Source organism: Mycteria americana, chromosome 6, assembly GCF_035582795.1.
Source record: "Mycteria americana isolate JAX WOST 10 ecotype Jacksonville Zoo and Gardens chromosome 6, USCA_MyAme_1.0, whole genome shotgun sequence".
In the NCBI taxonomy this organism is placed as follows: domain Eukaryota; kingdom Metazoa; phylum Chordata; class Aves; order Ciconiiformes; family Ciconiidae; genus Mycteria; species Mycteria americana.
In genome coordinates, this window is record NC_134370.1 from 60,837,703 (window position 1) to 60,861,515 (window position 23,813).

Below are 23,813 nucleotides of genomic sequence, written 5' to 3' on the forward strand. Positions count from 1 at the left end.
TTTTTTCTTTTATATACATATATATATAAAAGCCTCTTGTGTTTTAAAGGAAGTACATTGGTTACAATAGCATCTCCAGTAGTCTATTCTGTACTGTTATTCCTTTTCTTTAACAATGATAAAAGTTGTTTGATATTATGTGGACAAGCCCTAAGAAAACAGATCTCTTGTGCAGAAGAGTTCTAGAAGTGGGACACTCCCCATGCCCATGTTTTTGTGAGTGCAAGGAGGATTGCAATGGGAATTGTTTGTTTGGTACTTTTTGAGTTTAACATCTATATTCATCATTGTCTGAGAGCAAGTGGGTGTTTCTTAGCTTTGGAAAACACTCCATTATTCATCCCATCAGAGTGTGAAATAATAAACACAGAGGGGGAGGCAATGACTTTAGGTCAAGGTCCAGAAATACTTATAGCCAGAGAAAGTCTCTAACAGAAGTCTTTCTCTCCTTCAGCCTTGCTCATGGGAGTAGTGACTGATTGCTGACCACTACCAGCAAGTGTGTCTGGGCTGCGAGGGGAGATGGGAAGCTGAGGCTTGCCCACCTCCTCCTGCAGCGGGGAGTTGCCGGGGTGGGGATGTTACTCCCAGGAAGGGATGGCTTGGCCACAGATTGGGTGTAAATCCATGTCCTTTACTCTCATTCCCGTATTCATTCAGATATAGCTTCTACATATCATCTAGGACAATTTGCCTTTTGTTAGTAATGTTATTGTTAAATAGTATTCCTCTGGTTTGTACTACTTGTGAACGCTTCTTGCCAATCTGCTTCTTGGAGGATAGAGCAGCTCTGTGGACAGGAGAAAGGTGCATGCAGCACAGAGCAAAACTAAGGCTAGGGTTACCTCCCAAGTCATTGTAGAGGACCAGGAATATGTATAAATTGTCTTGAATGCTCATTTCAAGGATTAATTTCTTAAACTTTCTCTTTTCGGCACTCAGGTTACAAAATAAATGAGTCAATTTTAAAAAGGGAGATGATGATGATAATAATACCTTGTGTCTAGAAACTAACTAGTTCAGGTTGTGCTTCATTATTTACAAATCCCAGGCATATTTTAACATAACTTGTCCAAGCAGCATAGTGCTCTTTTATCATGTTCCTTCCCCAGACCATCTTTCCTTCTTATCTAAATGTCCCCAGATTCTTTCATCTCTCTATGGGGAACTGTCAGACGGTTATGTAAATCCAGCAGGCAGGAGTTTTCAGTGGCACGCATGACTCTGGAGACAAGATTCCATCTTGCTTAAAGCAACTCTTGGGCAAACTAAAAGGCCACCCATTTGCAGCACCAGAATTGAAGTTTCAAATTGCTTTTCCTTGGCGCTCTTAAGCAGAAATAGACAAACGTGGCACAGGGCTGAGTTTGTTGCTTCCATACGTACTTAGGGATAACTTACTTTTGGGATATCAGATTTGCAATAACCTAAAGCCATTAGGAATGGTTCATGAACATTCAGGCATGCATACATAATTCATGTTAACTGAATACATTTATGTGCACGCTCGTAAAACGGAAACAGGTTGCAACTTATTAGTGGAACAAATGGAATTGCTGCTTTATAGCATGTGTTTTATGCTTCTCTCTAATTTAAAGCTAGATCGTTAAAATATAAAATTGGCTGATAATTACAATAAATATTCCTAGAATGTTTCTACTTTCCCATTTGTACATAATCTTCCTTTGTTTCTCTTTAAAAACATCTATTCTATTTCAGATTGTTCAAGATATACCATAAGGATTTCACATCTATGAGCTTGTGGGTAACTAACTTCTAAATGAAGGCTTGAGGTAAGATGTCAAGTTTTACCTGAGTTGAATTATTTTTAGTGGAGATTCAATGAAAGCATTGAATCCACTTCAAAACAGCTGTTGCTCTTAGCTAAATTCCTCCTACATTATTAGACAGCTTTACCAATATTATGTTACAGGAGTCTAGAGGGAGAAAAAAACAAAAACAAAACATCACTCTCTGATGCTGTGTTGAGTAAGAAAAAAGAAGTGGAAACAGGTGTTTTTTCTGCATAAAAATATCTATATTTTACAATCTAAATCCTGAAATGGAATAACCCCCAACCATACTTTTTGATCTACATGAAATGATGAAGGACCAGATCGTGTGCAACATGTCATTAGACTTCATCAGGCTGTTTGGTTTCAGGAAATACAATACATGCCTCAGCTCTACTAAGAAACACACAAGGCTTTCTTAATATTTTTTTTTCACAGTGTTTAAAAATAAAAAATCCTTGCGTATTTACATTTCTGAGCTTCACTGCAGTCAAAAATAATTTTCCCTATACTCAAGAATTAATGTAGATTTCAGGGCTTGAATTTCTAGCAGACTAATAAGCAGGCATGCAAGTTTAAATCTTATTACAGTCAGTGCAGGAAAAGGGGTACTGTGAAACTGAACATTCACAAAGGCGTTAGTATCTGAGAGTCTTGTATGTCCACAATTTAAAATCTGAGAAGTTTTAACTTTTCTTTTATTATTTAATTAAAAAAAAAAAAAGCCACTATAGCCATTTCAGATTTAATTTTGATCAGATGGATTCAGATCATAATGATTTATGTATTTGTAATTAAAAAACCCCCATATTCGTTGTTTGTTCTTCGTGTCAGTTTAGTACTACTTTATTTTTGTGATTAAAAGCCACATGGAGGGATGCAGTTTCAAAGCCACAGCTTTTGCACAGAGAGAGTTAACTAAAGTTAGAGCAATTGGAATGACTTCTATTGATTCCCATGATGTATTTTTTTATTGCTTTGCCTCAAAGTGAAACAATTCTAAATCTTAAATCTGTAAACATTGATATGGGATGTAATACTTTCTGTTCTTCTAATGTTCGAGTAATCATATTTACAGGATTTGATGCATCAAGTTTCTTATATCTTTATGTCCTCCCTATTTTAAGGGCATTGAAATACCAATGGAAAACAAGCAGAAACAAACAAATTCTGTGGATTTAAGACCCACAAAGTGAGATGGAGCCTTCCCTTTTCCTTATGTCAAATTACATCTTTAGTATTTCCATCTTTCCTGTTTCTCCTTAGAATGAAAATTTTAACGAACAGTTTCTCCCTTACTCTGTCCAGTTTTATCAAAGCTGACACCCAAAGCTCCATGCTACATAGCCTTCCTGTTTAGAAATTCTCTAAAACATCCTATTGTGGTGGTGTTTTGTGGGGGGCTTTTTGTTTGGTTTTTTTTTTTGTCTGACAGCAATCTATAAGTTTACAAATGTTTTCTCATGTTTTATTAATGAAGGCAGCTAAGACAGCTGCCTGGATGCTACCTGGATATGGTGGACAGAAGTCATGAACATTTCCAGAAGCATTGAACTTTGAAGGTTGGCTCTGGCATACAGTGTGACTAGTAATCATTGTAATAATCACCCCAGTTTTTCTTTGTCAGATTGGTTAATAACAACGCAGGATTATATGGCCATGAGTCTAATGTCTTGGTCAGACTACCCAGAATGGTTACAACTTTAATTCCCTTGCATTAATCCTTTTGATGTATGTCATGGAAGTATAGCCTGTAGCTGTCAAATTACATATGCACTGTGAGTGTAGTCTGTTTAAGTTCAGGACTTAGCATCATGTATTCCAATTCAATTTATTTTTATATCTCATCTTTCACACAGAGAGTCTGAAAATGCTCAACAGTGAGAGACAGAATAATGAGATAAAGCTTTACAGAACTGTGTAAAGTGACTTGCATATAGATAGCAAGCAAGGCAGAGGTTGGACTTGAGTGAGAGAAGACAGAGACGTAAATTAAAAGCAGTACTAGTATAAATACAGAGCAATTCTGATAGAAGAATACACTTTTCCATACACTTGAAGGGTGTATGGAAAAGGTTTGTGTTAATGTTAATGTCTATTAAGAGTCAACAGAAGAAGAGTAAAGCTTCCTATATATACAGTGAGGAAACTTGTGCTAAATAATATTTTGCATTACAGGAATTTGTATTATTGGGATTGAACAGCATGCTTCTAAATTTGTTACTTACAGGAGAAATAATATAAGGACAGAGAGGTAAGAATCTTATGCTGGCATCTGCCTGATGACAAACAGAGAGTTCCTACTGAGGGGTTTTGAAGGGATAGCACAATTAAACTGTGTGAAGGAAGAAGCAATTAAGAAAGGGAGCTTTAAAGTGTCATGTTAGATAAAATTAATCCTGGTCTGAGCGAGAGTCATAGTGACAATATGGAAATAGTGGTAAGCCTTCTGGCAGGGAAGGGGCGGGGGAGGGCAGGAAATAAAAATATAGGAGTGTGGTGAGATGACTAGGTATCTTGGATTGGGTGTTTACTCCCAGATTGGTTCACATGTCTTTCATCCAGGACATGGGACTTTTTCCATTTCTGACAACCTGCAGTATCCAGTACTGCAAAAGGAAAGTAGAGTTCCCCATCATGGGATTTTATCCTGGTTTTGCTTTGTTAAAATGTGGGCTTTCCTGGTAAAGTCTGAGTCTTGTGATCTTTAGTGAAGTAGTGAAGCTGAGTTCTTATTTGAAGGGAGTAGTAGCAGAATCAGGGAGAATATTCTACCTTTGAACTGCTCTATAGCAAAAGACAATATACTATAGCTTCACTTCCCCCGTATTCTGGAACTACCATAGTTGCATGTACACAACTTATAACGTAGACCAGATTTGAGTTGAGGACTATAAATATATTTACATTAATTGCATAAAATTGATGGGCCAGGCTGAAACAAGTATGGAAGTTCAGGAAAAAAAGTAGCTGAAAGCACAGAGCCTTAAGCAGTGAAGAATGGAGAAGATATAAAGCCTGAAAGAAGTAGAAAAAAGCTTCAAATATAGAGTTTGCTCTTTGAGGACAGCATCAAAGGCTGATTGTTGGAAACGTTTGGGAAGGACAGATGAAATAATCAGTGCTGCCATGAAGATGGTCTAGGAGAAGCCCAGTATCAAAAAATAATGATTAAAAAAAAAAAAAATTAAAATGGAAGTGGGTCAAAGCTGGCGGGGGGGGAGGGGGGGGAGGATTTGGGAAGAGAGTATCACCTCCATTGAATGTTCAGAGAAATAGTCATTGAGAAATGAAAAGGTGATTATCTAGCCAAGAAGGGCATGTTGTGAGGAGAAAGAACAAGTAAAGGAAACGGGGAAAGAAGTTAGGGATGGGGAAAATGGGATGAGCAGGATGGTGTAATGGAGAGGAGATCTTCAATAGCAGATGGGATGGAAAAGAAATATGTTCAAAGTTAATTTAATTGTATCTCCACTTTATGTTTTTTTGGGCCACAGCTGTGCTCATTCTAGAAGCAAAAACTAAAGTCTTCCCTCTCCAATCAACAGTGTTTTTAGAAGTAGACCAAGACTTCTGACAAGATACAATCCGTCTATTGTGAGCAAATCTAACAGTTCAATACTTAAAAAACAGTGAGAATAATGTGCTATGTCTTCAAAAGTTGATGGTAGGATTCTGCCATTTTTTTGGATTTGCAGTATGCATCACCTTAAAAAATTGGTTTGGATGGGAGGAGTGCAAATACAGTATAGCTACATTAAGGGAGGGCATATTTCTGCTTTTATGGAAAAGTGGATTGTCTCATTTTTTATTTTCTCTGTCTCTATCAGCTGAAAATATGAAGACCCATCACAGCAACAATACAATTTTTATGGATCTGCACAAAGCTGCAAGCCAAAATTTGACAACTCTTGCACTGATCCTGTCAAACTGTTGTGTGACATTAGGCATGCTCCTGGTGGGGCTCTGTTGGTGGCTCTTCTGGTTGCTAACCTGAGTTGACTACATGTAGGTTGCAGCTTGAGGTGTTTCTGTGCTTGTGTTCCATGAGACTGAGTCAATAACTGATTGTGGATAAAAAGCAGATGTCAAATAATGTACTATCATGTGGTTCATGTTCAGAAGTACTTGGGGAAAAAAGGCATGGCAAAAAAATGAAGTTATCACAGTGAGAGAATACCTAATAAGGAATGTATCAAGAAAGAGTAAATGGATCTCTTTGTTGAAGAGGAGAGGAGTCCTGCTCCAAAAATTGCCAACTGGTTGATTGGTCTTTGCTGGCTTTCACTCGACGTCTGAAAAGGCTTGGTTTTAGAAGGTAACCTCACTCTGATTTGCTGAGACATGAGCATGTGTACAGCTTTCTGCAAATTTTTTTATATATACCTTTATATGCAGTGTAGTATGCTATAAGATCGAATTACTACAGAAGTTGTTTTATTCCCAAAGTACCTTTTATATCAATGAGCTGGCTGGAAATCTTAGACAATTGTGGGGTTTTTTTTCCCAGTGATGAATTTGTCCTAGGACTACAATATAACTAGTTATTAAATATTGCTAATATATTATCTACTAATAAAAAAGTCAAACTGTTTAACATCATTACGCTAAAAAAACACAATGACCCTTAACATAAGTCCTGACATAAATTATTATTGTTTACACAGACCTCCCAGCAGTCTACTAAATGCAGTTTGCCACTCAAAGTTTTGTAGCTGTGCTGCTTGAGACAGACTATTCTTTTACATACAGTGCTGGGCTGTAATGCAGATTATCAGTGTAACAGTGCATAAATAAGTCCTGCTTTCTGCTTCTTTTCGTGATGCCACATATGTTATGAAGGCAGAAAATAAGTTTGAAATAGTATCCTCTCAGATTACCTGGGCAATCTTGCATCCTCCTTCTATCCTTTTTATCAATAACTTTCCCATAGTTGGTGTAAAATTGTAGCATGCTGAGAAAGGTTTTGGATCTAAAAGATTTCATCACCTTTAAATGACATTAAATGGTTGAGCTTAGTTGAACACATGCACTTTCTGCTTTATGGAGTAGTTAATAAAATATGAACTTAGCACACAGTCTAATATTGATTTCTCTGGGAAAGACTGGATTGATATTAGATAAGGATGTTGCATATGGACAGCAAATGACTTAAAAGACCTTGGCTTTTTGATATTCACACTGCACTTTCAGCGCGTTCTGTAAGTATATCTGAACATTTCCTATCTAACCAAAAGGACTGCACCTGATACTTGTCAGAATGTTGGTCAGCTTTCTCTTGGTGTCTCAGTGGAATGTTTTAGGTCAGTTTTTGCAATTTAGGGGCTTGGTTAGAGGAAGTGGGTGATATACCCTCTGATATTCCAACAAGGAAGCCCTCTAATATACCTCAAAATAACCAAGTCTTGACTTTGTTATCTTCCAGAAAGAGAGTTAAAGAATGCTCTGGCCATCCTCTGGGGAAAGCAAAACGTTGGCTTTCTGTTCCCTTGCATTGCTAGCTCAGAATCTGAGCTGTACCTCTACAAAAACATGAACGTAGTCAGGAAAGTGTCATGGAATGCCAAAACTTTGGTTAATATTAGGGTTGGGAAAGGGAGGTCAGCAGAGCTATGTCAACTACCAGAGTGTGGTGGGTCAGTCCTTCAGCTCTTCTGTGTATTAAACCACAGATCTAGTCAAAGGACCAACTATAAACAATTTACCTTTTGTTAATATACCATCTCTTTGTTGAGATTTTAAGTACGCCGTATGGAATAAAGGTCTATATAACTGAGAAGAGTATAGTTTCTCCTATTTTTGGAGCTCCGTAGTTTTGCAGTAAGCCTCAGCCAGTATTAGGGTAAAGTGGTCATATAAAAGAAATGTTTTACCGGTGGATAATGAAAGCCTAGCAGTAGTAACAGGGTGGAAATGTAAGCAAGAAGTTGGAGATTTGCTCTGTGGCATGATCCCTCATAGGGATATAGAGGGCTATAGTTAAGACTGGAATGAACATTGGCTTTAGGGGTAGCAATAGTTTCGTAAATAGTGAGCTGAATAACTTCCCTCAACAAAGCCTGAGCATCCTTATGAAGAAGCTACTATAGCTCAGTCTGAAACTATGGACCTGATCCAGAAATAATTGAAAGACGATCCTTGGCTTGTGCTATATAGCAGTTAGACTAGATGATAGGAATTGTCCCTTCTGGCTTCAAACATATGGCTATTCATTTCCCAAAGGATCTACTTCATCAGCTGAAGAACTCTGGTAATTTTTTTTCTTTGTCTTGTAGATAGCCATGTTTGGAGTATTCTGACATAAAATTCTTAAAAAAGTGAAAAAGATTTGCAAAATGCCAAAACACTTAAAAATGAAACAAAACAAAAATCTAGGCCTTAACACTTAGTGGTATTTTTTCATGGTTGGGAAGCCACTGTGGAAAAATAAATAAAAAATAATAATTAAAAAAAAAAAGGCAAGCTACCTTTCTCATCCAGAAAACCATTCCAGTGGAACCACAGTTTTTCTTGCTAATATTCTAGTGGTAATTTCTTCTGACCTTTTTTTTTTCATTGTAGTTGTATTGACTGTATATTTATCACAGATCTGCAATGCACAAAGTAATCTGGGTTTTCCTTGCCCAAACTCAGATGTAGTAGAGCCTCCAGATAATATTTATAGGTATTGGAGCTTTGCTGAACCTTACCTACAAGAAGCAGGAGGCATTTGCTTACCTTCAATTTAGCTAGCACAAAGAAAACTTGATTATTTTTCCTCCAAATTGAATTAAGTACACATACTATATATATATATACACTTTTTACTAACTTTTCCTTAAAGACTCAAGGCTTAAATGACTGTTCATTAAGTTTGTTGCGTTATACATGAAGACTGAGGTTTTCTGAATATGGTAAGTCTACAGATAAAAAGCTGCCATATTGAAATTGGTTTAAAGATTGGCAGAAGCCTATAGGTGGTGACTTGGTCCACGGTGTTTAACTTTGGAATGCATAAGACCACCTTGTACATTAGGATAAACAACCCCGTGCATTTCCAACTGCATGCTTCTATGTTATAAGTGGTGACAGAAGTTCGAACATTTTCATATTTCTTTCTGAAAAGTGAGTTATTTACTTACTATATCTTTAAAATAATCTGGACTTTCTTTTCAGAGATTGGGGTGGGTTTTTTGGAAAAATATCATAGAATCATAGAATGCTTTGGATTGGAAGGGACCTTTACAGGTCATCTAGTCCAACCCCCCTGCAAGAGCAGGGACATCTTCCACTAGATCAGGTTGCTCAGAGCCCCATCCAACCTGACCTGGAATGTTTCCAGGGATGGGGCCTCCACTCCCTCTCTGGGCAACTTGTTCCAGTGCCTCACCACCCTCATTGTAAAAAATTTCTTTCTTAAATCCAGTCTAAACCTGCCCTCCCTTAGTTTAAAACCATTGCTCCTTGTCCTGTCACAACAGGCCTTGCTAAAATGTCTGTTCCCATCTTTCCTATAGGCCCCCTTTAAGTACTGGAAGGCTGCTATAAGGTCTCCCTGCAGCCTTCCCTTCTCCAGGCTGAACAACCCCAACTCTCTCAGCCTGTCCTCGTAGGAGAGGTGCTCCAGCGCTCGGACCATTTTTGTGGCCCTCCTCTGGACTCGCTCCAACAGCTCCATGTCCTTCTTGTGCTGAGGGCTGGATGATATATAAACAAAATGAATATATTGATTTTGTTTTCCTTTTATAATTAAAAATTAATGTAAGTCATGCCATAAGGGATAAGTTAAAGAATCCACACAGGGATGTGTTCACTCATAAGGAATAGTTGTGACAAAACTTTCTTTTCACTAAGGGTTTCATCTACTAAACCCTGAAGCTTTGGAAGTGGTTACATACTCCAGGAGGCATGTACTAGTATCGTCCTGGTTTAAGCAACCTGAACTGCAGGTGTCTCCTGCTCAGGAAACTCAACCCTTTTGTCATTTGCAGCATTGGGCTGCACAAACCACACAATTCCTTACCCTACTGAAGTGTCAAGAGGAAATCTGATGGGCTGTGACTACCAAAAGGGAAGCTTGAGCAGCAGGCTAAGATTACCACTAATACTCTGGAAAAGATACTTTGGGATCTTTGACCTTGTGCGATTAAAAGTCTCTCTTTAGTATCTACTTCATCTCTGGTGCTTAATAACATGCTGGTGCTTTGGTTCAGTATGAACTCCAAGGGAAGAGTGCCACCTATTGAACTACCAATTCTGTTTCCTGCAACATCTGTATTTGCCAGTTTCTCACCCAAAATAGTGACCAAATCCTGCCTTGCTTATTAGAAGAAATGTGCAAGGATCAAGGCCTTTACATGACAAGGCCATATATAATGTTCCAAATCTGGATGAGATTACTGCAGCATGGCACTTGCTAACAGATTATTTTAATTTTTTTTTTTCAGCGTAGGCACTGGAACTTGTATTTTAACGTGCTAATTATAAGAGACTGCAATAAAAGTGAAGTTAGTAACAGCCCACATAGCATTGCTATTATCTGACCCTGATTTGAACTCTTCACTGCTATAAGTGCTAAAATATACTGCTAATGATTTCTTTGGAAATACACTAATAATTGATGCAATATTTCAGTCTTAGTCTCATAAAAATTAGAAATGTCTTTAAAAGAATTAAACCAATAAAACTCCTCATGCTTCCCGCTAGACACTCAAGTGCATTTCATCAAAGTCTCTCATGAAAAAAATGTCAATTATGCTTCCATAAATATGGATGAAATAAAGTATATATTTATCCCATAAACTCCTCTATTCATTCCAGCATGACTGAAATTGCAGATCTCTCTATGGTTTTTCCTTCTAAAATCTTTCTTTTGGCAAAGCAGAGGGAAAAAATTCCATCTTTGGACACATGCATGTTCACTTCCAAAGGAAAACAGGACAACTTCAGTTTTGTACAAAAACTGAATCTCACAGAATGAGTATTTTGGATGCCTTTCAGACAGAACTTCAAACTTTTGTTCAAAGTTGGTAATTTGGCTTCTCATGGATCATTTGGATTAGAGGATGACTATAGTAACATGGAACTAACCCAAGTATCTCCAGAATCTAAGGCTTTATGTTTTACATGCCTCTGCTAGAAAAAAAGAGATACTGAAATAAAGATTACAATAGGAGCAACGAGGGTCTTTCTGATTGGAAAAAATACTTTGAGATTTCTTTAAAAGTATTTGCTTAGATTTGCATCACAGTCCTTTCGTGACCTTGTATAAACAAACTTCTGCATCTGACAACCGGAGGTTTTTCCTTTAGGCAGCTGCTGGACCGTTTGTAAAATTAAGATCATTCATAGTTCCTGTCACACTTCAGCAAAATCTTCTGCAGACACTCCCTCAAAATTTGGCAGAAAATAAGATAATGGGCATGAAAGGAGGTGGCGGAAGAACATGTAGAAAAAACAATTGCAGAAACAGCAAATCTATATTCTGCTTTTTTTTTTTTTTTTTTTTACATTGGCAGGACTTAACTGTCACTGTGCAAAGCAGGCAGTGCTGCTCTATACATCCAGCCTGACAGAAAATTATCTCCAAGCAAAATTGGCAAGATCTTGTGTCACAATTTAGTTACCTCTGTGGTCTAGCAATACTCGGAACTCCTGCCCAGAAAATTCTCACTACTTCAGTAGTTATATGGTCCTTTTTATTGTGCAGTGCATTTTTTTAAGAGCCATCACAGTTTGCAATTGGTGTACTTGAAGCAGAGCTAAAAGTTGTTCTAAGTAGCAGGTGGTTCTAGATATTCCACATGCTGGACAAAGCAGGTTATGACTCAGCCATAACAGAAGCTACCCGTATTTCTTCACCTTATTTTTGCACTCATTTAAAGGAATTATCTCATGGATCCACTCTTGTTCCTCCCAGGAAATCAGCGCCACTGCTGTAGCTCTGTACTTTGAGGAGGGTGCAGAGGAGACCATGGTGCAAATTAGCCAAAATGCTCACCCTGAGTTTGGGAGTCCTGAGTAAATAGGTATTTAGGTTCTAATCTAGCCCTGTTTTTAGCTTAACTACATCAGCACTGCTTCAGGCATCCTGAACTGGTTATTTTGCTTTGGGAAAAGAGCAGCTGACATAACCATTTTTATTTTGTGATGAAGCAGAAAATTCGGTAGAAACAAGCTGTTATAATGTGCTTTTTATGCCTTTTTCTTTGCCCTCCTCCATACTTTCCATTCTTTGGGTTCTCTTCAGGTGAGTTCTCCCACTCATGAAAGCTGACAGGTTTCAAAGGATGCTCAAATATCTGGTTCTGATGAGACGATTACCTTTTCTGGCAGGCATTGGCTTGAAAAGCACCAAATCTTAGCTATCTTCCATAGGGATCAAGGGCTCAATTCTAGAAAACATTAAGGCATCCAAACACTTGTGACTGCAGTGAGATTACTCATGGGCTTAATGTGCTTAGTACCTGGCTGATTCATGCTTTAATAGGAGGCTCTTTGTGCTATAGAGGAAATTAATAAGAAGCTTGACTCTATCACTTGCTAGGTGAAGTTCACTAGTAACGCTCTTATCCCCAAACAGCCCGTATGTAGGGAATGATTCTATTTATAGAAGAAAGTCAGTGATTACGGAGGAAATTGTATGCACAATTTTCTTTGTTTTATTTCCTTGTATTGTTTATTTGGAGATTTATCTTTTCTGATTATCATAAATACGTAGGTTGCTAGAAGTGCTTTTATATGTCACGCTTCTTACTCTATGCAAGAACAAACTGATGCTTTATTCTTTTTGCAGCAAATTCTTGCTGAGTATAGATGGTGCAGAGCATAGAGTTTCATGTGTTTTCTTTGTTTCTTTGCAGAAAAATGAAGTGACAGGTGCTTAGCCTCATTTTTCATGCTAGCTTTGCCGTGCCATTTTCACCAATAATGAAGGCAGCTGCCAGAGCTTGAGGAAATCAGGCGAAAAATTCAGCTGGCAGGTAGACCCAGTCACTTTAAGAAATGTAATCTTATGTTAGCAGATGGTAATTAAAAGGCAGAAGAAATAAAATTTTGTCTCAGTTTTCTGCACTGTTACATCAATTAAATCTGCAACAGAAATGGAAGCAGAAAATATAATTTATTTTCATGTGGCTACACAGTATGATTGTATGCAAATCTAATGATTTGTTTTGCAAAGACAATTGCAATTTTTTAAACCTAAGTAGAATAACTGATCATTTCCGGAGAGTATGGTATGCAATAAATCTTCAGTCTTCAATATGCCTAATGCAATGAAAAGCATCTTCTCCTTGTTTTCTATTCATTGTTATACCTCAAATTGGGTTCCACTGTCTATGCGCTTCCAGCTTTCAGTAACACCAATTTTAATCACAACGGTTCAGTAAATCTTAGTGTGGAGAACTAATCTAGCTCAGGCCTCAGCAGGGGTGCATCCTGTTGAAAGAGAATATTCAGAAAGTGCAAGATTGAACCTGGTAAGAATTGTTATGATCTTGCAGGGAAATGATGTTTCAACTCTGACAAGATTCCTAAGAAAATCCTCCTGTTGTTCCTCCTACTTGCAGACGTCTAGCTTTGAGGACAGAGCCTTATCATTCCTCATACGTTACTTCTTATGGCTGCTAGGATCATGAACAACATGTACAAATCAGCTGAAGTGTGAAATAATTACATAATTAAAGCTCATTATGGTAGTGGTGAAATTGAAATGCTGGTGTAGCTATGTCACTGTTTCTGTAGCTAGCTTTGATTTCCAGGGGGTTTATGAGTCATGCATAAATATTCACCCAATTTTATAAAAATTCACCCAATTTCGAATGTTACAGTATAGTCAAACTTGAGTGATATTTTACTAAATGCAGTTAGTCATTTTTAAAAGACATGGGGTTGTTTAGTTTAAAATTGATTGAATGGCTAGATGTTTATTTTGTATTTCTGCTACTCCAAGCCAGGTATATCTGTGATGCTGAAACCACATGTCTTTTCTTCCCTCTCTTGCACAAAGTCCGCATTAAAGATAATGAGAAATAACTAAGATATGTTGCTTAAAAATGCAGTTCCCAGTTCTTCTGTCCCATTGACTGATCACTGATGCCTCTAAGCATAATGGAAATTTTATCGCTGTAGCTCCCATTCTAGTGAGACTGGTATAGCAAACAACGTTTTTTAAAATAGTTTTTCTTAAGTGTTCAGTTGAGCAGAAATGCAAATACACTCCTTAAAGCTACACTGATCAAAAGCATCACTTCAGATCAACTAGTTAACTCTAGTGAGTCTGGTGACATTCCCGCTTATGTAAATATATAAAAATAGAGGATCATACAAAGATGTGGGATTTTTTAAGTTCTTATGAGTAACAATGAATATTAGTTTTGAATCTGAGTTCACATTTATTTTGCATTTGCCCATGGAGTACCTCCAAACTTTTGCATTTAAGAAAATGTGTAATATTTCAGTGAGGGATTTCACTTAAGCAACTCTACTTAGAGAAAAAAAATGGGGTGTGGGGGCATCTAATTTATTGAGAGACAGCCATACCTCTCTTGCCAGGTGCAAATTTTCATGAGTGGGATCACCAGTCATAAGAAGTGGGCGGGCGCCAGACTCTTCATTAATGCAGCATAGCACAGAGAAACCTGCGGGAACAGGATAGCGTAGAAAGCGAATGTGTGGTCACAGCTTCTGATCTAGACTAGACTGACGGTGACTGGAAACACTTTTATGTCCTAGCACGGTCTCTGAGACTGGCTTTCGCTCTGTTTTTTATTCCAGGTCACAAAATTTGCCTCATGGTCACTGGTGATGAACACTGAGGTTCACAGGTGCAGCCTGGAGGCAGTGGCAGAAGGGGAGCGGAGACTGCAGTTCCTGTTCCCCCCCCGCCCCAGCAGCGAAAAGGCAGGGTGAACAAGAAGTGAACTTCAGCTTCTCCAGGGCCCAGGTGTTGGCTTTTATAGCCACAACAGGTAACAAGTCACTTGGTACATCACTGAAGGAGTTGCAGTTGTGGGCAAGCAGAAAGCAGAGCAGTGGAGTTGAGTGCGCTAGAAAAGCCTCCCTTCGTGGCGTCTGGGCGGCAGCAGGTAGCTGAGCCTGTGCCCGGGGATGTCCTCTACAACTCTCAACATATTTTCTTTGCTTTTGCCACCGTCTTGACCCACGATGTTCTCGGTACTCCATTCCTTGAGCTCTTGTTCCACCAAGACTACTGCTATTGCCATGTGGCGTGGTACTCTGAAACACGTGTTTGTGTCCACAGAGACCACAAATATGTTTTCTCTAGAGACCTAGGCCAGGCCTGATTCTTGGACTTGGCTGAAAGGTTAGGGCATTTAACCCACCCTCCCAAATATCAGCTTTTCACTTCCTAGTTTTTGTCATGTTTGCCTCGCCACGTTAAGTCTTAAACATTTTTGAGTATCAGAGATTACAAAGGAACAAATAAATAAAGGAATTAGCAAGGTAAAAGTACAAGCGTGAGAAACTTTCTCTGCCTGCTCTTTGTTAAATGGGGGTGCACTTGATAATGTTGCTTAGTTTTTCTCCTTTTTTCAGCAGCCTTATCATTGTACTTTGGCAGCAAGTAAGGTACTCCACCACTGTTAAGCCTTTCGCTTTCTCTAGAGACCGACATTTAACCTCTTAGTTGTTCAGCCCCAGGTTTTAGATCTGGAAGCTGTGTTTGTACTTGGCTTTGCCACACACAGCAAGTCTGTAAGCAGACTATGAATTCCTGGGGTAGCTGGGGTTGTTCATTATTGTCTGAGAAGCCAATGCTGCTGCTTTTGAAATTTTATCTGTGTCCTCTGAGAAAGGATCTTTTTATATACCCAAAAGGATAAAACCCTTTCAGCTTAGGCCTTCCAAAAAACAAATGCTGTATTCCTCCTGCTGGGACTTTGTGTTGAAGAAGGAAACAGATGCTTCGTTTGGTTTCTCCTCTCACACAGAAATCAATGAAGAAGGTAATATAAAGTCAAGATTTTGAAAATGTGCAAAGCAAACTCAATGCACTTACACAGAGCATTCTTTAAAATACTTAAATGCCATTAGGAATTTTGTGGCCTTAGTCTTAAAGTGCCCCTTTTGGGGCACTTTGAGGGGCCTAACATTCTTAAAATGTTGAACAGCCTTTCTTGACAAACTGGGGGTTCTGGGTGTGTCACATCCTTCACAGAAATCACTGATAATAATAAATGAATAAACATTGGCTTCAGTATTTATGCCCTGTACTTATGAATCTTCTAAGCAGTTTCCTCCTCCATTTTCAGAATTAAAAGACAGAAATGTTGGGGGTGGTTTGGAAAATGGCAGGGGTGTTGAGGCTAGGAAATGCTGTGGTCTGAAAATAAAATCGGAAGGGTTAAGTAAGCTCTTAAAGAGGGAGGTGAGGTGGGAGAATAAGAAAATAGTTTGGATTTAGTTTGACATTTTCTTTTATAATACTTGCCCTCAGTCAGCTCGTGCAACGATAGTAATTTCTCAGTGCAATGTCAGGTACATAAAGAAATGTGACAGCCTTCCCTGCTAACCCAGGCTGCCTGCTAGAAATTATCATTCATTATTATTATAACTAACCAACTCCAAGTCTGATCCCACTCCAGTGGCACTGAAATGGCAAAAATCCCAGTCACATCAACAGTATAGGCTCAGGCCTGAAGCTCTATTATTTAAAGAAATCCAGTGGTGATTAGTGACCGTAGTTCTGTTATTGTACCAGGGATTTATGTTCTGGTTTTTAATGGAGTGTGTTAAATGAGGAGCTGTAAAATAGTAGCTACTATGAGAAAAATAGTTTAATGTGATTTTGGAGTTTTGATATAATATTTTACCAGATGTAGCCACTCAATCAGTAAAACAGCTTTTCTTGGACAGAATTCTGCTCCAGTGGATAAACTTCCATAATTACCCTGCAACCACAATTAAAAAATACATAGACGCCTTCCTTCTAGCTTGTTCAAGCTGATGAGAAACTGATAAGATGGAGTTTCAGTGCCTGTGACATGTTGTTATCAGTTGGCAACAGTCAAATACAGAATATTTCAGAATCAAATCTGTAAGTCTGCACATTACTTTGAGGAAATGTGTCAACAAAATGCTGTCAGCTCCTTGCCTCTTGACAAGCTGTACAGATTTCAGACTACTCTGAACCGTAGCTTGTCCATCAAATCAGCAGATGTCCTTTTTGGCACTATTGGTTGTGCAGTTAGGTTGGTTGGTGGCTTTTTTTTAAGGCAGGAAAGAGATTCTGATTGTAACTGAGGCCTAAGATCTGGTCTTGATGGAGCAGAGATGAGCAAGCGAAGCTTCTTTCTGATGTATCTGGCAATGAGAAGAAGGAAGCCCTGAAGACTTTCACGCTTTGCTCGTTTGATTTCAGATACAGATGGGGTGTCCTGAATGACAAGAATGGCTAATTGGAAGCTGCTTCCCTCGGCCCTAGGAAAGGAAACAAATGCTTAGAGTGCTTGTTCAGACTGTGACATGTCACATATCTTGATGATTCTTACTGCTGTCATTGTAGTATGTAATTTTCTACCATTTCGAGAGGGACAGCACTGAAATAGCACCCATTTTCCAGCCTGAGAAAATCCTCTGCTTGCGAGGTACTTCTGCTTGCTATTATCTCCACTTCTTGTGAATTGGCTTGGCTGGAGAGGTTCAGCTGTTTCTAGTTTTCATTGAAAGTGACTATAATACACAGATTCAGCACGTTTAATGTTTTACATGCCAGCTTAATAGATTGTTAGACTGAAGAATCTTGTCATGAGTTGAGAGATGGTAGAGTGCCTTTCTCAGTTAACTCTGCAGATTTACATGCGTCTTGCGTGCATCCTGGTGCTGTACTTACCTCGTGCCTTTTTGGGCCCATAAGCTGCTTTTATTCCCTAAGGCCACTGTGCATATGCTTCTCAAATAACACAAAACTGAAGGCTATTTGTAGCCTACCAACTAAAGGTTTGTAGAAAAGAAAGTTGATCTTTTCTATCATACGGATTCTTAAGTTTTGCAAAACTTAAACTGGTTGAAACGCCTTTGAACAGTTACATTTTCAAGTATACTTATTTAAAATGTATGCGCTTTGACTCTATCTTTTGTTTGTAAATTAAATCTGATTTCCTTACATTCTGTAATAGCTTGCAGTTTTATTTTTCCTGGCATAAAAGCTGTTTCCGTCTGCCCTTCAGTTAGTCAAAGGTAGAAGTCTCTCCCTGAGAGAGAGATTAGTTTTTCTCACTGGAATTTCATACTGCAGGATGACAGACAGTCTTCTCTGGCACACAGTAAGCTCACCACCATCCACAGTATACATGAAATCATAATCAAAGACAGATGCCTTTGCCTGTTATAAATAATCAGTGCTGCTTGCATAGGCCAGGAAAAATCCTTGTTTAGACTGGTCTTTCTTTCTTGGACCTCTGTATTTCCCTTGGCCTTCCCTTTTTTCATCTTTTCTCTGTCTCTAATTCTAGATATTTGCCTAAGGAAATAAAAGGAATGGGGAAAGTAGATCTTGGCACTCCCTGAATTCTCAGCGGATTACCCTATGGAGTGAAATTAAATACACATGACATATAAAAGGGAACGGCCTTTTAATTTATAGCAAAAATCCCAGTTCACAATAAATCCGTTCTTTCCTGTTTGTTCGTGTGCATGATGAGAACATGTCATATGCTTCTGTGAAGCTGATATAAAAGCTCTTTGTTCTATGTAGGATTAATTTTTTTGAATTGGTGAAAGGTTCTATGTAAATATCAAATAGCAATTGTGGATACACTTTTAAAGTGGTTATGAAATTTATTTGCTTTTCAGCAAAACCCAGTACGGTACTGTCTATTTTAATAGCTTCTTGTAAAGGCATGGTCCTTCCAACTACAAATTGTCCTCAAGTAGTGGTGAGATTTCTGAGATGTCAGGACTCAGAAGAGAGCCTCTTTTGGATAGTATTTTCAGATCTCTTTGTGGAAAAACTCTGCTATAGAGGTAGATGCCATTATGAATTTTTAGCCCTGGGCAGTGCACAAAACACTTCTTTGCTGAGCTTTAGATAAGGTTTTCAGCTGCAGTCACCACCCTACCAAAATGCTTCCTATTTGAATTTTCTGCACTGTTCCTGACTAAGCAGTGTGTGTGAATGTTTTGCTGTAGTGTTTTGTATTCCTTTGGATTCCACGTTCTTGTGTAGTTTTTTTTCAGGAATGTATAGTGTGATGAGGCAGGGGTTGAGAAAAGAGCATTGCACGGCTAACTGGTTGCTGCTACACAACCAACATTAAGAGTTCTAATCCTTTAAAAATCTCAGCACTGCTGGGTTCAAGTTCTTGCCATGTCCTGTGTTCTTACAGGAGTTTGGCAGAGGCCTGCCATTAAGAAATGAGAACATCATTTTGCTTTGCAAGGGGGGTCAAACAATATGTTTGGGGCATCAGTTTTCCTCTGTTAGATTATTTTGCTGCAGAAATATGTTTGCAAAGTACACTGTGGTCTGATCCCAATAAGGCTGAATTTGGTAGCCCAGCAAATCATGATCGTTCTTACACCATTCATCAGCAAAGCCTTCTAATGTGGAAAGTAATTTAAAAAATATCTGACTAAGAAAGGCCATTGCAATGGAACAGCAGGCTTTTGTTTTTAAAATCCCAATGGTTTACCATAAGAAACACCACTGCCAATGGTTTCATAAAATTCCAGGCTGGTCCCCTTCTAAGAAAACCAGGATTTTCTCCCCAAAGGTCAGCTTTGCTTATGATAAAGTGGGGATTGAGAAGCTTTTTTTTTTCTTCCCTCTTTTTTTCTTTCTTTTAAAGTATATGGGCCAGTTCCACTATTAACTGCTAAAACTCTTATTTTACCATGGTAGAAAAGAAATTGCTATGGTTGCTTGCCCATTAGTATTTATAGTTTTCTCCTTTACCGAATGTTTTCCTCCTCTGCACAAGACCATAAATACATTATGGGGCAAAGGAAGGTATGAGTTTGCCTTCGACACATAGACTCTCAAGCTTGTTGACATTAGTCACATTAATCATTTTATAGACTAGAGGTTTTCTTAACAGAAGCATCATCGGATTCAAGCAATTAATCCACTCATCTGAAGAAACACCCACTCCTGGCATTAAGGTGACTTATTGATCCTGTTGCCACAAACAACATGCCAGATAGGTCAGATGCATTTAAACTGGCTCTTAGATTTCTCTGCATGGCAGTCAGGCTTTGCCTGTCATAATTTTGCCTGGTTTTCCACTTCTCTGGGAATCATTTAAGAATATAATAATACAAATCTAATGAACTGAAATCCCTCCGCTTCAGCTGCCTTGGTAATATTTTTTTCCCCCTTCTGCAGTGAGAAGGTTCTGACTACATTCAGCCACTTCTATTTTCCTCTCACTGAATATACAGATGGTTAGTTGTGCAGGGCATGTGCAAGGAAAAGCACGAATCAGTCTGTGTTTGCAGACTGGCTCTATCTCTCGTAGCATGTTCAACTTTGACACCGCTCTCCGATGATATGGTTCTGGGGAATGAAAACCCTATGGAGCAAGCTACACACTCAAACTATCACTGAAATGCCTGCTCTATCTGGAATGCCATAGAGTCTTTTTGAAGCCTTTGTGTTAGAAAGCGGCACGTTTCCTGATAGCTGATACCCTGTGTTTTGGATAAAGTCATGGCAGAAATGTCACACTGAAAAATTGCCCAGTGGATATTTACACCCATTTAATCATCCACTGGAGAAGTGAGGCACATATCACTGGTGATATGAATGCTGTGTGTTGACTTTCCAGCTCTACTGGATGTAGCTTAATCATATGTCTAGGTTAATAAAACCAAAACACAAACTGTGCTCCATTCTCTGGAAGCAGTTTCCTTTTCTTCCCCTACTTCCCTTTGTCTTTCTTTCCACCCTGTTGTTTGATTTCTCTGCCTCTGATAAAATGACAAATTAGAATGGAAGCCAGTTAAATCATTTTATTGGGGAATGCTAAATCATATTGCCTTTGGGTCATGCTTGCAAACAGAAGCACCTTGTCCAGAAGCATGAATTTAACTAAAATTTTGCATAAAATCCTTTCAGTTAAACCAGTGCAACCTGTTTAAACATTTGTTCTTGTAGATGCAGTAAACCCAGCTGATAAATATTTCAGGACAAATCATACAGTTACTAGATTAAGGTAAATTGCTAAAGGAAGTTTTACTACAGTTTCTGCTTTTGGGATTGACCAGCACAAGCTACATCCCTGTAAGCTGGCTGTAAACACGGTCTGCACCTCCAGCCTTTTTTGAGGCTCTCTTCCATCAAAACCGAGCAATATAAGAGTATCCTTTGTGGTGCACTCTGGGCATAAATAAGACTCTTGCTGCTGAAGCAGTCCATCAGACTGATTTTGTGAGCACACAAAAGGTATAAGCACTTACTTTCTAGTTAGTAATTGTATATTTGACCTAATGCACTATGTTTGCAATCCTTTCAATTAATGGCAGCTGAAACTAAGTCTAATTTCTCCTTCCCCTCACCCAATGTAGGATAATTGTAAAGGAAAACCCATGCAACTGTGATTTCATATTAATACATGTTACACCACTGAGAAGCCTGGCTTCATGTTGCTAATTGGTAGCCAGCTTGTCTGCATAGAAACAATAAGTGAAGAAAAATAATTCACTGTTTGTGCACAGGAGTGCAACATTGAGGATTTCAGTAGGGATACTGTAAATAAAAAGCTCATTACAGAAATAACTATTTATGAGGTATCTAAGGACATTTCATTCTCAAGCATGAGTTAAGTTAGCCTCTAGTAATTCGTCAAAGCTAGGACGTCTAGGACTATGTAAGCCTGACTTGGTTTCTCTGCTGTGCACACGTCCACACCACAAAGCCAATTTGAAGAAAGTGGTTTTGAGGGCAAGCAAGAGTCAATAGATCAGAGAAAGGTGGGTGGTTGGCAGTGCAGAGGAGACCCTCAGCTCTATTTTCTGAGAGGTGTTCGTGTGTATACACATGAATGTGTGTGTCTGTACTTCAGAGGCAGATGTGGCTAAATGGGAATGGTCAAGAGCAGGGACAGAGACAATACTAGATTGGTGAGGTACAAAAATGGAAGGCAACACAGGACTGATCAGAAGCAAAAAGACTCAGAGCTGGATCTAGACCAGCCTGCTTTTGTAGTTTACTGGGGGAATTAACTCTCTCCAGCACATTTCATTTTACATCATCGCTGTCTTACTTTTTTGGAAGTCTGCCTCTGTCATCCACTTTAGGTACTAAAATGGCCTTTCTTAGTTGTTCCTCATCTTGGCAGTTTTCAGTGGGCTGCCAGGAAAGCTGAAACAGTCTTCCTGAGTCTTCAAAAGCATAATCAGGGAGCTAAGAGGCCAGGATTAGTCTTGCTAATAAATGTGTACAAGAGAACTCTTTTGGGGCTTTCTGTTTTTCTAACTATTTGCTTTAAAGGATTATGAGTTTCTACCCTCCCCCAGTAAGACAGTTGGAGTTTGCCTCATCCTCCAGTGCGTTGTGGAGGGGAAGAGAAATTACCCAATCCATCTGTCTTTGGGTTTCTGAAAGACCTTTTTTTCACTATTTTGGCAGCTGCAATTTTTTGCTTTCCAAGGGCGCTACTGAGACACCCACCATCCCCCGAGGAACTGTGGTCAGTACTATCTTTGTTGTCCAGGGAATAACAGGAGGGATGGTAGCTCTGTCAAATTAATGTGGGTTAAGGTCACCATTCCTTGGGCTAGCTGGCTTGCCTTGGAGAAAGGGATGAGGTTCTCCAGGTAAACAAAAATCCCTCTGTGATAGTGAGCTGACATTCTCACATATTCAGAATCCTTATTTCAAGTTGCTTTAGGCTGTGTGAGAACATGTCTCAACATATCTTTGTCCAATCTCAGCTAGTACACTAGAAAATGAGCAGACACTTGAGCAGTTCTGGAATTTCCACCCGGCGAGGGAGAAGCTGCACGCCAGCCCATCACATAGCACGTTAGCCTCTGTCAAAACCAGGCAAATGGATTCAGGCTGATCAATGACTTTGTGCTGGCTGCAGTCACTGATTACTCTGAGACCGTTCATATATTATGGTTTAAACAGTAACCTTTCTCAAGAGCTTGAAACAATTAGGTGCATAGATTAAAATAATGCACTGCCATGTTAGTTTTACATTGCATGTCTTGAGTACATGATATTTAATCTTTGCGGTGGAAGCCTCCATCTGTGCAAACATTATAACTGATACCATTCTGAAAGAAATTTGATGAGCGGCAGAAGAGAAATCAGTTATTTAATTAATTATTTGGTTGCACATATGGGCATGTAATCCCTGGCCAGATGCATTCAGACTTTTTTTTTATATAAGCAGCACATTAAGTCTTTAGATATCCAGTTACAGGCCTCCACAATAAAGTTAATATTGCCAAGACCCCATTTTGAAGGCCCTTTTTTTGGTTTTGGTTTTGGTTTGGTTTGTTGGGGTTTTTTTTGGGGGGGGGGGGGGGGGGGAATGTATAGCATCCCTCTCCTCCTCTTGTGTCTCCGTTTTTGCCTTTTCAGTTCAGTAACAATCCCTTCAGTAGAGGCCCTTTGGATTGCTTTGATAAAAGCATTCAAAAAGATCAAAGAGAAAGTGAGACTCAGCTGGTGGCCTTTCCCTTTAAAGCAGTGGCTTTTAGGCCATGTCTATGCTACAGATGTTTGCTGGCAGGGCTATGTCAAGCCAGGTTTGATACGGAGTTTGATCCCTGTCAGGCAGATTTGTGTAAGGAGAAGCCCTCAGAGCAGATGCAAATTTTCTGGCTATGCTTACGTGTACTTGCTCGGCAGGAGTGAGCAATAAGTGGACCTGAATATGCTCAGTGGTGCAAGTGCAGTTTTGTCAGTTTAAAAGGGATTTGCATGTAGGAGACCTTGACCCTCCTCCTGCAGTGGCATTGACCTGCCTGCAGTGCGTTGCTAGCAGGACCTCAGCCCATGCTTAAAAGTTTTCACCAATGTAGCTGTGCTGCACAGGAAGCAAAGCAACGGAGTCTAAAACTGAT

General features: G+C 39.0%; 1 long non-coding RNA gene across 2 annotated transcripts in view; it reads left to right on the top strand.

Annotated features, from left to right (window-relative positions):
• Window positions 1-23,813, top strand: part of LOC142411751 (uncharacterized) — a 79,330-nt gene that overhangs the window by 38,592 nt on the left and 16,925 nt on the right. The window contains exons 5-9 of one of the 2 annotated variants that reach the window (XR_012776257.1): window positions 3,972-4,047; window positions 5,291-5,390; window positions 5,624-5,801; window positions 12,635-12,754; window positions 14,550-14,743. This is a non-coding gene — a long non-coding RNA (uncharacterized LOC142411751). The remainder of the gene's footprint in view (window positions 1-3,971; window positions 4,048-5,290; window positions 5,391-5,623; window positions 5,802-12,634; window positions 12,755-14,549; window positions 14,744-23,813) is intronic. The other variant, XR_012776255.1, reaches the window with a different exon arrangement.